Source organism: Triticum dicoccoides, chromosome 5B (genome assembly GCF_002162155.2).
Source record: "Triticum dicoccoides isolate Atlit2015 ecotype Zavitan chromosome 5B, WEW_v2.0, whole genome shotgun sequence".
Classification (NCBI taxonomy): domain Eukaryota; kingdom Viridiplantae; phylum Streptophyta; class Magnoliopsida; order Poales; family Poaceae; genus Triticum; species Triticum dicoccoides.
In genome coordinates, this window is record NC_041389.1 from 718,347,820 (window position 1) to 718,363,389 (window position 15,570).

Consider the following 15,570-nt stretch of genomic DNA (forward strand, 5'->3'; position numbering starts at 1 on the left):
AGGGAATTATGATGAATTAGAAGAAATGCACCTTACATTCTGGAATTTTATCAGAAAACAAATACACCTTATATAAAGGAACGGAGGGAGTATTATATTATTTGTTTTGAATGTTTTATATCCATTTATCTGCTATTTTATATGATTTTTGGAACTAACCTATTAACCTAGAGCCCAGTGCCAGTTTATGTTTTTCCTTGTTTTTGAGTTTTACAGAAAAAGAATATCAAATGGGGTCCAAACGAGCTGAAAATTCCCGATGATTTTTTATGGACTAGAAGAAGCCCCCAAAGCAAAAGAGTTGGGCCAGAAGAGTCTCGAGTCATCCACGAGGGTGGAGGGCGTGACCTACCCCTGGGCGCACCCCTACCTCGTGGTTGACTCGGAGACCCCCTTGACGTGAAACCAACGCCAAAAAATCCTATAAATACAGAAACCCCAGAAAAGAAACCTAGATCGGAAGTTCTGCCACCGCAAGCCTCTGTAGGCACCAAAAACCAATTAGGACCCTATTACGGTGCACCGTCGGAGGGGGGATCCATCACCGGTGGCCATCTTCATCATCCCAGCGCTCTACATGACGAGGAGGGAGTAGTTCACCCTCAGGGCTGAGGGTATGTACCAGTAGCCATGTGTTTGATATCTCTCTCTCTCTCTCTCTCTCTCTCTCTCTCTCTCTCTCTCTCGTGTTCTTGATATGGCACGATCTAGATGTACAGCGAGCTTTGCTATTATAGTTAGATCTTATGATGTTTCTCCCCCTCTACTTTCTTGTAATGGATTGAGTTTTCCCTTTGAAGTTATCTTATAGGATTGAGTATTTAAGGATTTGAGACCACTTGATGTATGTCTTGCATGTGCTTATCTATGGTGACAATGGGAATATTCACGTGATCTACTTGATGTATATTTTGGTGATCAACTTGCGGGTTCTGTGACCTTGTGAACTTATGCATAGGGGTTGGCACACTTTTCGTCTTGACTCTCCGGTAGAAACTTTGGGGCATGTTTGAAGTTCTTTGTGTTGGTTTGAATAGACGAATCTGAGATTGTGTGATGCATATAGTATAATCATACCCGCGGATACTTGAGGTGACATTGGAGTATCTTCGTGACACTAGGGTTTTGGTTGATGTGTGTCTTAAGGTGTTATTTTACTACGAACTCTAGGGCTATTTGTGACACTTATAAGAATAACCCAATGGATTGATCGTAAAGAATAACTTTGAGGTGGTTTCATACCCTACAATAATCTCTTGGTTTGTTCTCCGCTATTAATGACTTTGGAGTGACTCTTTGTTGCATGTTGAGGGATTGTTATATGAGCTAATTATATTATCATTGTTGAGAGAACTTGTACTAGTGAAAGTATGGACCCTAGGCCTTGTTTCGAAGCATTGCAATACCGTTTTCCCTCACTTTTACCACTTGTTACCTTGCTGTTTTTATATTTTCAGATTACAAAATCCTATATCTACCATCCATATTATGCTTGTATCACCATCTCTTCGCCGAACTAGTGCACCTATACAATTTACCATTGTATTGGGTGTGTTGGGGACACAAGAGATTCTTTGCTATTAGGTTGCACGGTTGTTTGAGAGAGACCATCTTCATCCTACGCCTCCCACGGATTGATAAACCTTAGGTCATCCACTTGAGGGAAATTTGCTACTGTCCAACAAACCTCTGCACTTGGAGGCCCAACAACGTCTACAAGAAGAAGGTTGTGTAGTAGACATCAAGCTCTTTTCTGGCGCTGTTGTCAGGGAGGATAGTGCTTGAAGGTATATCTTTAGATCTGGCAATCGAAGTTTCTTTTTTTATCACTAGTTTGGTCTACAAAAGAAAACTACAAAAAATGGAATTTAGGTTGCCTCATATGCTTCATCTTTTTAATGTGTTTCGTGAAAATGATGGAAAGGAAAATTGTGCCGAAGTGTTAGAAGAAGAATGCATTAAAATGTTTGGCACTAAATATTTGTATGATGAGAATGAATGCAATTTTGTTAGTATGAATTCCTTGAATATCTATGATGCTAATGATATGCAAAGCTACAAGCTTGGGGATGCTATGTTTGATGAATATGATATTTTTACTCCCCCAAGTATTGATGTGAATATTTGTTATGATGACAACATGCCTCCTATTTATGATGATTATATTGATGAACGTGGGTTTGGAAGAGTGTCAACTTTAGGAAGTGATGATCCCACTATTTTGGAGGGTGTTGAATCTTATTGTGATAATTATGAAAGTGGATTTTGAGAGGTCATGGCTTTATTTATTGATGAATCCACTATTTCGGAAGAGGTTCCAATTGATTATGAGAACAAAGTTGCTATCTATGATGATTATTGTGATGACATGTATGCTATAAAGAATAATGATAACCATGAAACTTGTCATCTTTATTTTAAATTTCAATTGGATTATGCCTCACGTGATAGTTATTTTGTTGAGTTTGCTCCCACTACTATTCATGAGAAGAAATTTGCTTATGTGGAGAGTAATAAAAATTCTACGCTTGTGCATCATAGAAATAATGCTTTATGTGATGGTTATATTGTTGAATTCATTCATGTTGCTACTGAAAATTATTATGAGGGAGGAATATATGCTTGTAGGAATTGCAATAATATAAAGTTTCCTCTCTATGTGCTTAAAGTTTAGAATTTTTGCTTGTTTTGCCTTCCTATGCTAGTTAATTCTTGATCCCATGAATTGTTTGGTCACAAAATGCCTATGCGTAGGAAGTAGGTTAGACTTAAATGTGCTAGTCATATTCTTCATGATGCTCCCATTATGTTTCAATTCTTATCTTTTATGTGAGCATCATTGAAATAATCATGCCTAGCTAAAAAAGCATTAAAGAAAAGCGCTTGTTGGGAGATAACCCAATATGTACCCCTACAGTTTTTGCGTGTCCACATGATTAATCTACTGTAGACTGTAGTAATTATATTTTATATTATTTTTCAATAAAGTGCCAAGTAAAGCCTTTAGGATAGCTTGTGGTGATAGTTGTGTCGATCCTGCTGAAAATCAGAAAAATTTGCGCTCAGTAAGTAATTTCCAGAATCTTATGGAAACGTGATTTTGACCTGATTCTTTTTGATATGGATTGGTGCAAAATTTCTCAGGTGGAACTAATTTTTTCAGAGTTTTTGGAGTTACAGAAGTATTCGAGAGTTACATATTACTACAGACTGTTCTGTTTTTGACAGATTCTGTTTTCTATGTGTTGTTTGCTTATTTTGATGAATCTATGAGTAGTATCGGAGGGTATGAACCATAGAGAAGTTGGAATACAGTAGATAAAACACCAATATGAATTTATAATGAGTTTAGAACAGTACCTAACTGGTGATTTATTTTCTTATACTAACGGAGCTTACGAGTTTTCTATTGTTTTTTGTGTTGTGAAGTTTTCAAGTTTTGGGTAAAGATTTGATGGACTATGGAATAAGGAGTGACAAGAGCCTAAGCTTGGGGATTCTCAAGGCACCCCAAGGTAATATTCAAGGACAACCAAGAGCCTAAGCTTGGGGATGCCCCGGATGGCATCCCCTCTTTCGTCTTCGTTCATCGGTAACCTTACCTGGAGCTATATTTTTATTCACCACATGATATGTGTTTTTCTTGGAGCGTCATTTTATTTTATTTTATTTTGCGTGCCGTTTGAATAATATCCCAAGATCTGAAATTCTTAAATGTTAGAGAGTCTTCACATAGTTGCATAATTATTCGACTACTCATTGATTTGCACTTATATCTTTTGGAGTAGTTTGCCATTTCTCTAGTGCTTCATTTATATCTTTTTAGAGCACGGCGGTGGTTTTACTTCGAAGAAATTGATGAACTCTAATGCTTAACTTATATTATTTTGAGAGTCTTCAAACATCATGGTAATTTGCTGTAGTTATGAATTTAGTCCTAATATGTGATAACCCACAAGTATAGGGGCAACAGTTTTCGAGGGTAGACTATTCAACCCAAATTTATTGATTCGACACAAGGGGAGCCAAAGAATATTCTCAAGTATTAGCAGTTGAGTTGTCAATTCAATCACACTTGGATGACTTAGTATCTGCAGCAAAGTATTTAGTAGCAAAGTAGTATGATATTAACGGTAACAGTAGCAAAAGTAACGATAGCAGTTTTGTAGTACTTGTAACAGTAGCAACAGTAAAGTAAATAAGCAAAGCACAATATGTGAAAAGCTCGTAGGCATTGGATTAGTGATGGATAATTATGTTGGATGCGATTCCTCGCTTAATAGTTATAACATAGGGTGACACAGAACTAGCTCTAGTTCATCAATGTAATGTAGGCATGTATTCCGAATATAGTCATACGTGCTTATGGAAAAGAACTTGCATGACATCTTTTGTCCTACCCTCCCGTGGTAGCGGGGTCCTAGTGGAAACTAAGGGATATTAAGGCCTCCTTTTAATAGAGTACCAGACCAAAGCATTAACACATTGAATACGGGAACTCCTCAAACTACGGTCATCACCGAGAAGTATTCCAATTATTGTCACTTCGGGGTTGTCGGATCATAACACATAATACGTGACTATAGACTTGCAAGATGGGATCAAGAACTCACATAAATTCATGAAAACATAATAGGTCAGATCTGAAATCATGGCACTCGGGCCCTAGTGACAAGCATTAAGCATAGAAATGTCATAGCAACATCAATCTTAGAACATAGTGGATACTAGGGACCAAACCCTAACAAAACTAACTTGATTACATGGTAAATCTCATCCAACCCATCACCGTCTAGCAAGCCTACGATGGAATTACTCACGCAAGGCGGTGAGCATCATGAAATTGGTGATGGAGGATGGTTGATGATGACGACGGTGACGAATCCCCCTCTCCGGAGCCCCGAACGGACTCCAGATCAGCCCTCCCGAGAGAGATTAGGGCTTGGCGGCGGCTCCGTATCATAAAACATGATGAAACTTTCTCTCTGATTTTTTTTCCGCGAAAGCAAATATATGGAGTTCGAGTTGAGGTCGGTGGACGTCCAGGGGCCCCACGAGGCAGGGGGGCGCGTGATACGTCTCCGTCTTATCCATAGTTTTTGATTGTTCCATGCCAATATTATTCAACTTTCATATACTTTTGGCAAGTTTTTACACTACTTTTGGGACTAACATATTGATCCAGTGCCCAGTGCCAGTTCCTGTTTGTTGCATGTTTTATGTTTCGGATAAACCCAATATCAAACGGAGTCCAAGCGGTATAAAAATGGATGGAGATTATTTTTGTAATATTTGTGACTTTTGGGAGGAAGAATCAACACGAGACGATGCCCGAGGTGGCAACGAGGCAGGGCGCGCTGCCCATACTGGGCGCGCCCCTGACCCTCGTGGGCCCCTTGTAAGGCGGCCGCTCCTCTTCTTTGGCGCAAGAAATGTAATTTTTGGAAAATTATCTGGGCGAAGGTTTCTCCGGATATAAAACAAAAGGTGCCAGGGCAGAATCTGAGAATGCAAAAACAGAGAGACAGATCCAAACTCGGACCAGAGGGGAAACCCTTCTCCCATCTAGGTGGAGGTTAAGGAAGAAGAAGAAGAAGAAGGGGGCTCTCTCCCCCTTGCTTCCGGTGGCGCCGGAACGCCGCCGGGGGCCATCATCATCACCGCGGTCTACACCAACACCTACGCCATCTTCACCAACATCTCCATCACCTTCCCCCATCTATATACAAAGGTCCACTCTCCCGCAACCCGTTGTACCCTCTACTTGAACATGGTGATTTATGCTTGATATTATTATCCAATGATGTGTTGCCATCCTATGATGTCTGAGTAGATTTTCGTTGTCCTATCGGTGATTGATGAATTGCTATGATTGGTTTAATTTGCTTGTGGTTATGTGTTGGGGAACGTAGTAATTTCAAAAAAATTCCTACGCACACGCAAGATCATGGTGATGACATAGCAACGAGAGGGGAGAGTGTTGTCCACGTACCCTCGTAGACCGTAAGCGGAAGCGTTAGCACAACGCGGTTGATGTAGTCGTACGTCTTCACGATCCGACCGATCCAAGCACCGAACGTACGGCACCTCCGAGTTCAGCACACGTTCAGCTCGATGACGATCCCCGGGCTCCGATCCAGCAAAGCTTCGGGGATGAGTTCCGTCAGCACGACGGCGAGGTGATGATGATGATGTTCTACCGGCATAGGGCTTCGCCTAAGCTTCGCGACGATATGACCGAGGTGGAATATGGCGGAGGGGGACACCGCACACGGCTAAGGAACGATCCGTAGATCAACTTGTGTGTTATGGGGTGCCCCCTTGCCCCCGTATATAAAGGAGGGAGGGGTAGGTGCGGCTGGCCCCTTTGGGGTGCGCCTGGAGGAGTCCTCCCTCTTGCCTTGGTGGAGAAGGAAAGGGGGGAGGGGAAAGAGGAAAGGGGGCGCCGCCCCCCCCCCTTCCTTGTCCTATTCGGACTAGGGGGGGAGGGGGCGAGCGGCCTGCCCTGGCCGGCCCTCCTCTTCTCCCTCATGGCCCACCAAGGCCCATTAACCCCCGGGAGGGTTCCGGTAACCCCCCGGTGTTCGGGTAAAATCCCGATTTCACCCGGAACCTTTCCGATGTCGGAATATAGGCTTCCAATATATCAATCTTTATGTCTCGACCATTTCGAGACTCCTCGTCATGTCCGTGATCACATCCGGGACTCCGAACAAACTTCTATAGATCAAAACTTATAAACTCATAATAAAACTGCCATCGTAGCGTTAAGCGTGCGGACCCTACGTGTTCGAGAACTATGTAGACATGACCTAGAACCATTCTCAGTCAATAACCAATAGCGGAACCTAGATGCCCATATTGGTTCCTACATATTCTACGAAGATCTTTATCGGTCAAACCGCATAACAACATATGTTGTTCCCTTTGTCATCGGTATGTTACTTGCCCGAGATTTGATCGTCGGTATCCAATACCTAGTTCAATCTCGTTACTGGCAAGTCTCTTTACTCGTTCTGTAACACATCATCTTATTACTAACTCATTAGTTATAATGCTTGCAAGGCTTAAGTGATGAGTATTACCGAGAGGGCCCAGAGATACCTCTCCGACAATCGGAGTGACAAAACCTAATCTCAAATTATGCCAACTCAACATGTACCTTCGGAAACACCTGTAGAGCACCTTTATAATCACCCAGTTACGTTGTGACGTTTGGTAGCACACAAAGTGTTCTTCCGGTAAATGTGAGTTGCACAATCTCATAGTTGCAGGAACTTTGTATAAGTCATGAAGAAAGCAATAGCAACATACTAAACAATCAAGTGCTAGGCTAACGGAATGGGTCATGTCAATCACATCATTCTTCTAATGATGTGATCCCATTAATCAAATGACAACACATGTCTATGGTTAGGAAACATAACCATCTTTGATTAATGAGCTAGTTAAGTAGAGGCATACTAGTGACTATATGTTTGTCTATGTATTCACACATGTATCATGTTTCCGGTTAATACAATTCTAGCATGAATAATAAACATTTATCATGATATGATGAAATAAATAATAACTTTATTATTGCCTCTAGGGCATATTTCCTTCAGTCTCACACTTGCACTAGAGTCAATAATCTAGATTACATAGTAATGATTCTAACACCCATGGAGTCTTGGTGTTGATCATGTTTTGCTCGTGAGAGAGGCTTAGTTAACGGGTCTGCAACATTCAGATCCGTATGTATTTTGCAAATCTCTATGTCTCCCACTTGGACTTGTTCCCGAATGGAATTGACGCGTCTCTTGATGTGCTTGGTCCTCTTGTGAAATCTGGATTCCTTTGCCAAGGCAATTGCACCAGTATTGTCACAGAAGATCTTCATTGGTCCCGATGCACTAGGTATGACACCTAGATCGAAAATGAACTCCTTCATCCAGACTCCTTCATTTGCTGCTTACGAAGCAGCTATGTACTCCGCTTCACATGTAGATCCTGCTACGATGCTTTGTTTAGAAATGCACCAACTTACAGCTCCACTGTTTAATAAAAACACGTATCCAGTTTGCGATTTAGAATTGTCCGGATCAGTGTCAAAGCTTGCATCAACGTAACCGTTTACGACTAGCTCTTTGTCACCTCCATATACGAGAAACATTTCCTTAGTCCTTTTCAGGTATTTCAGGATGTTCTTGACCGCTGTCCAGTGATCCACTCCTGGATTACTTTGGTACCTTCCTGCCAAGCTTATTGCTAAGCATACGTCAGGTCTGGTACACAGCATTGCGTACATGATAGAGCCTATGGCTGAAGCATAGGGAAAATTTTTCATTTTCTCTCTATCTTCTGCTGTGGTCGGGCATTGAGTTTGACTCAAATTCACACCTTGTAGCACAGGCAAGAATCCTTTCTTTGCCTGATCCATTTTGAACTTTTTCAAAATTTTGTCAAGGTATGTGCTTTGTGAAAGTCCTATTAAGCGTCTTGATCTATCTCTATAGATCTTGATGCCCAATATGTAAGCAGCTTCACCGAGGTCTTTCATTGAAAAACTTTTATTCAAGTATCCTTTTATGCTATCCAGAAATTCTATATCATTTCCAATTAATAATATGTCATCTACATATAAAATTAGAAATGCTACAGAGCTCCCACTCACTTTTTTGTAAATACAGGCTTCTCCAAAAGTCTGTATAAAACCATATGCTTTGATCACACTATCAAAGCGTTTATTCCAACTCCGAGATGCTTGCACCAGTTCATAAATGGAACGCTGGAGCTTGCACACTTTGTCAGCACCTTTTGGATCAATAAAACCTTCCGGCTGCATCATATACAACTCTTCTTCTAGAAATCCATTCAAGAATGCAGTCTTGACATCCATTTGCCAAATTTCATAATTATGAAATGCAGCAATAGCTAACATGATTCGGACGGACTTAAGCATCGCTACAGGTGAGAAAGTCTCATCGTAGTCAACCCCTTGAACTTGTCGAAAACCTTTTGCAACAAGTCGAGCTTTATAGACAGTTATATTACCATCAGCGTCAGTCTTCTTCTTAAAGATCCATTTATTCTCAATGGCTTGCCGATCATCGGGCAAGTCAACCAAAGTCCATACTTTGTTTTCATACATGGATCCCATCTCAGATTTCATGGCTTCTAGCCATTTTGCGGAATCCAGGCTCATCATCGCTTCCTCATAGTTCGTAGGTTCATCATGGTCAAGTAACATGACTTCCAGAATAGGATTACCATACCACTCTGGCGCGGATCTTACTCTGGTAGACCTACGAAGTTCAGTAGAAACTTGATCTGAAGTTTCATGATCATTATCATTAGCTTCCTCACTAATTGGTGTAGTTGTCATAGGAACCGGTTCTCGTGATGAACTACTTTCCAATAATGGAGTAGATACAGTTATCTTATCAAGTTCTACTTTCCTCCCACTCACTTCTTTCGAAAGAAACTCCTTCTCTAGAAAGGATCCATTCTTAGCAACGAATGTCTTGCCTTCGGATCTGTGATAGAAGGTGTACCCAATAGTCTCTTTTGGGTATCCTATGAAGACACATTTCTCCGATTTAGGTTCGAGCTTATCTGGTTGAAGTTTCTTCACATAAGCATCGCAGCCCCAAACTTTAAGAAACGACAACTTTGGTTTCTTGCCAAACCACACTTCATAAGGCGTCGTCTCAACGGATTTTGATGGTGCCCTATTTAACGTGAATGCGGCCGTCTCTAAAGCATAACCCCAAAATGATATAGGTAAATCAGTAAGAGACATCATAGATCGCACCATATCCAGTAAAGTACGATTACGACGTTCGGACACACCATTTCGTTGTGGTGTTCCAGGTGGCGTGAGTGGCAAAACTATTCCACATTGTTTCAAGTGTAGGCCAAACTCATAACTCAAATATTCTCCTCCACGATCAGATCGTAGAAACTTTATTTTCTTGTTACGATGATTTTCCACTTCACTTTGAAATTCTTTAAACTTTTCAAATGTTTTAGACTTGTGTTTCATTAAGTAGATATACCCATATCTGCTCAAATCATCTATGAAGGTGAGAAAATAACGATACCCGCTGCGAGCCTCAACATTCATTGGGCCACAAACATCAGTATGTATGATTTCCAACAAATCAGTTGCTCGCTCCATAGTTCCGGAGAACGGCGTTTTAGTCATCTTACCCATAAGGCACGGTTCGCAAGTACCAAGTGATTCATAATCAAGTGATTCCAAAAGTCCATCAGTATGGAGTTTCTTCATGCGTTTTACACCGATATGACCCAAACAGTAGTGCCACAAATAAGTTGCACTATCATTATTAACTCTGCATCTTTTGGTTTCAACACTATGAATATGTGTATCACTACTATCGAGATTTAATAAAAATAGACCACTCTTCAAGGGTGCATGACCATAAAAGATATTACTCATATAAATAGAACAACCATTATTCTCTGATTTAAATGAATAACCGTCTCGCATCAAACAAGATCTAGATATAATGTTCATGCTCAACGCTGGCACCAAATAACAATTATTCAGGTCTAAAACTAATCCCGAAGGTAGATGTAGAGGTAGTGTGCCGACTGCGATCACATCGACTTTGGAACCGTTTCCCACGCGCATCGTCACCTCGTCCTTGGCCAGTGCTCGCTTATTCTGTAGTCCCTGTTTCGAGTTGCAAATATTAGCAATAGAACCAGTATCAAATACCTAGGTGCTACTACGAGCTCTAGTTAGGTACACATCAATAACATGTATATCGCATATACCTTTGTTCACTTTGCCATCCTTCTTATCCGCCAAATACTTGGGGCCGTTCCGCTTCCAGTGACCAGTCTGCTTGCAGTAGAAGCACTCAGTTTCAGGCTTAGGTCCAGACTTGGGTTTCTTCTCTTGAGCAGCAACTTGCTTGCTGTTTTTCTTGAAGTTCCCCTTCTTCTTCCCTTTGCCCTTTTTCTTGAAACTAGTGGTCTTGTTGACCATCAACACTTGATGCTCCTTCTTGATTTCTACCTCCGCAGCTTTTAGCATTGCGAAGAGCTCGGGAATAGTCTTGTTCATCCCTTGCATATTATAATTCATCACAAAGCTCTTGTAGCTTGGTGGCAGTGATTGGAGAATTATGTCAATGATGCTATCATCCGGAAGATTAACTCCCAGTTGAATCAAGTGATTATTATACCCAGACATTTTGAGTATATGCTCACTAACAGAACTATTCTCCTCCATCTTGCAGCTGTAGAAATTATTGGAGACTTCATATCTCTCAATCCGGGCATTTGCTTGAAATATTAACTTCAACTCCTGGAACATCTCATATGCTCCATGACGTTCAAAACATCGTTGAAGACCCGGTTCTAAGCCGTAAAGCATGGCACACTGAACTATAGAGTAGTCATCAGCTTTGCTCTGCCAGACGTTCTTAACGTCGTCAGTTGCATCAGCAGCAGGCCTGGCACCCAGCGGTGCTTCCAGGACGTAACTTTTCTGTGCAGCAATGAGGATAATCCTCAGGTTACGGACCCGGTCCGTGTAATTGCTACCATGATCTTTCAACTTTGCTTTCTCAAGGAACGCATTAAAATTCAACGGAACAACAACACGAGCCATCTATCTACAAACAAACATAGACAAGCAAAATACTATCAGGTGCTAAGTTCATGATAAATTTAGGTTCAATTAATCATATTACTTAAGAACTCCCACTTAGACAGACATCTCTCTAGTCATCTAAGTGATCACGTGATCCAAATCAACTAAACCATAACCGATCATCACGTGAGATGGGGTAGTTTTCAATGGTGAACATCTTTATGTTGATCATATCTACTATATGATTCACGCTCGACCTTTCAGTCTCCGTGTTCCGAGGCCATATCTGCATATGCTAGGCTCGTCAAGTTTAACCTGAGTATTCCGCGTGTGCAAAACTGTCTTGCACCCGTTGTAGATGGACGTAGAGCTTATCACACCCGATCATCATGTGGTGTCTGGGCATGACGAACTTTGGCAATGGTGCATACTCAGGGAGAACACTTCTTAATAATTTTTAGTGAGAGATCATCTTAGAATGCTACCGTCAATCAAAGCAAGATAAGATGCATAAAGGATAAACATCACATGCAATCAATATAAGTGATATGATATGGCCATCATCATCTTGTGCTTGTGATCTCCATCTTCGAAGCACCGTCATGATCACCATCGTCACCGGCGCGACACCTTGATCTCCATCGTAGCATCGTTGTCGTCTCGCCAACTATTGCTTCTACGACTATCGCTACCGCTTAGTGATAAAGTAAAGCAATTACAGGGCGTTTGCATTTCATACAATAAAGCGACAACCATATGGCTCCTGCCAGTTGCCGATAACTTCGGTTACAAAACATGATCATCTCATACAATAAAATATAGCATCACATCTTGACCATATCACATCACAACATGCCCTGCAAAAACAAGTTAGACGTCCTCTACTTTGTTGTTGCAAAATTTTACGTGGCTGCTACGGGCTTAGCAAGAACCGTTCTTACCTACGCATCAAAACCACAACGATAGTTTGTCAAGTTGGTGTTGTTTTAACCTTCGCAAGGACCGGGCGTAGCCACACTCGATTCAGCTAAAGTGAGAGAGACAGACACCCGCCAGCCACCTTTAAGCACGAGTGCTCGCAACGGTGAAACCAGTCTCGCGTAAGCGTACGCGTAATGTCGGTCCGGGTCGCTTCATCTCACAATACCGTCGAACCAAAGTATGACATGCTGGTAAGCAGTATGACTTGTATCGCCCACAACTCACTTGTGTTCTACTCGTGCGTATAACATCAACGCATAAAACCAGGCTCGGATGCCACTGTTGGGGAACGTAGTAATTTCAAAAAATTTCCTACGCACACGCAAGATCATGGTGATGACATAGCAACGAGAGGGGAGAGTGTTGTCCACGTACCCTCGTAGACCGTAAGCGGAAGCGTTAGCACAACGCGGTTGATGTAGTCGTACGTCTTCATGATCCGACCGATCCAAGCACCGAACGTATGGCACCTCCGAGTTCAGCACACGTTCAGCTCGATGACGATCCCCGGGCTCCGATCCGGCAAAGCTTCGGGGATGAGTTCCGTTAGCACGACGGCGTAGTGACGATGATGATGTTCTACCGGCGCAGGGCTTCGCCTAAGCTTCGCGACGATATGACCGAGGTGGAATATGGTGGAGGGGGACACCGCACACGGCTAAGGAACGATCCGTAGATCAACTTGTGTGTTATGGGGTGCCCCCTTGCCCCCGTATATAAAGGAGGGAGGGGGAGGTGCGGCTGGCCCCTTTGGGGTGCGCCTGGAGGAGTCCTACTCCCACCGGGAGTAGGACTCCCCCCTCTTGCCTTGGTGGAGAAGGAAAGGGGGGAGGGGAAAGAGGAAAGGGGGGCGCCGCCCCCCCCCCCTTCCTTGTTCTATTCGGACTAGGGGGGAGGGGGCGCACGGCCTGCCCTGGCCGGCCCTCCTCTTCTCCCTCATGTCCCACTAAGGCCCATTAACCCCCGGGAGGGTTCCGGTAACCCCCCGGTGTTCCGGTAAAATCCCGATTTCACCCGGAACCTTTCCGATGTCCAAATATAGGCTTCCAATATATCAATCTTTATGTCTCGACCATTTCGAGACTCCTCGTCATGTCCGTGATCACATCCGGGACTCCGAAAAAACTTCGGTACATCAAAACTTATAAACTCATAATAAAACTGTCATCGTAACGTTAAGCGTGCGGACCCTACGGGTTCGAGAACTATGTAGACATGACCTAGAACCATTCTCGGTCAATAACCAATAGCGGAACCTGGATGCCCATATTGGTTCCTACATATTCTACGAAGATCTTTACCGGTCAAACCGCATAACAACATACGTTGTTCCCTTTGTCATCGGTATGTTACTTGCCCGAGATTTGATCGTCGGTATCCAATACCTAGTTCAATCTTGTTACTGGCAAGTCTCTTTACTCGTTCTGTAACACATCATCTTATTACTAATTCATTAGTTATAATGCTTGCAAGGCTTAAGTGATGAGTATTACAGAGAGGGCCCAGAGATACCTCTCCGACAATCGGAGTGACAAAACCTAATCTCGAATTATGCCAACTCAACATGTACCTTCGGAAACACCTGTAGAGCACCTTTATAATCACCTAGTTACGTTGTGACGTTTGGTAGCACACAAAGTGTTCTTCCGGTAAACGTGAGTTGCACAATCTCATAGTTGCAGGAACTTTGTATAAGTCATGAAGAAAGCAATAGCAACATACTAAATGATCAAGTGCTAGGCTAACGGAATGGGTCATGTCAATCACATCATTCTTCTAATGATGTGATCCCATTAATCAAATGACAACACATGTCTATGGTTAGGAAACATAACCATCTTTGATTAATGAGCTAGTCAAGTAGAGGCATACTAGTGACTATATGTTTGTCTATGTATTCACACATGTATCATGTTTCCGGTTAATACAATTCTAGCATGAATAATAAACATTTATCATGATATGAGGAAATAAATAATAACTTTATTATTGCCTCTAGGGCATATTTCCTTCATTATGTTGCTGTCCTATTGTCCCCTCCGTGTCGCGCAAGCGTGAGGGATTCCCGCTGTAGTGTGTTGCAATATGTTCATGATTCGCTTATAGTGGGTTGCTTGAGTGACAGAAGCATAAACCCGAGTAAGGGGCTTGTGGCGTATGGGATAAAGGGGACTTGATGCTTTAATGCTATGGTTGGGTTTTACCTTAATGATCTTTAGTAGTTGCGGATGCTTGCTAGAGTTCCACTCATAAGTGCATATGATCCAAGAAGAGAAAGTATGTTACCTTATGCCTCTCCCACATAAAACTTGCTATCGGTCTAGTAAAGTAGTCAATTGCTTAGGGACACTTTCACAACTCCTACCACCACTTTTCCACACTCGCTATATTTACTTTATTGCTTCTTTATCTAAACAGCCCCTACTTTTTATTTACGTGCTCTTTATTATCTTGCAAACCTATCCAACAACACCTACAAAGTACTTCTAGTTTCATACTTGTTCTAGGTAAAGCAAACACTAAGCGTGCGTAGAGTCGTATCAGTGGCAGATAGGACTTGAGAGAATATTTGTTCTACCTTTAGCTCCTCGTTGGGTTCGACACTCTTACTTATTGAAAGAGGCTACAATTATCCCCTACACTTGTGGGTTATCAAGACCTTTTTCTAGCGCCATTGCCGGGGAGTCATAGCGTGGGGTGAATATTCTCGTGTGTTCTTGTTTTCTTTATCACTAAGTAATTTTTATTTGCTATTCTTAGTTCTTTTCTATCTTTAGGTATGGGTAGGAAACGCAAAATACCAAAAAAATTAGTTGTACCTACTACACCAATGGTTGAAGAACCACTCAAAATCTATCACACTCCTGAAGCTTTTTACTTGGATCAACTTCGATCCATATGTGCTCGTGCTGAAACCCCAACTAGCTTAGTTGAGGGAAAATCTTTAGATGAGCATGCTTGTTATGTGCGACACCGTATAT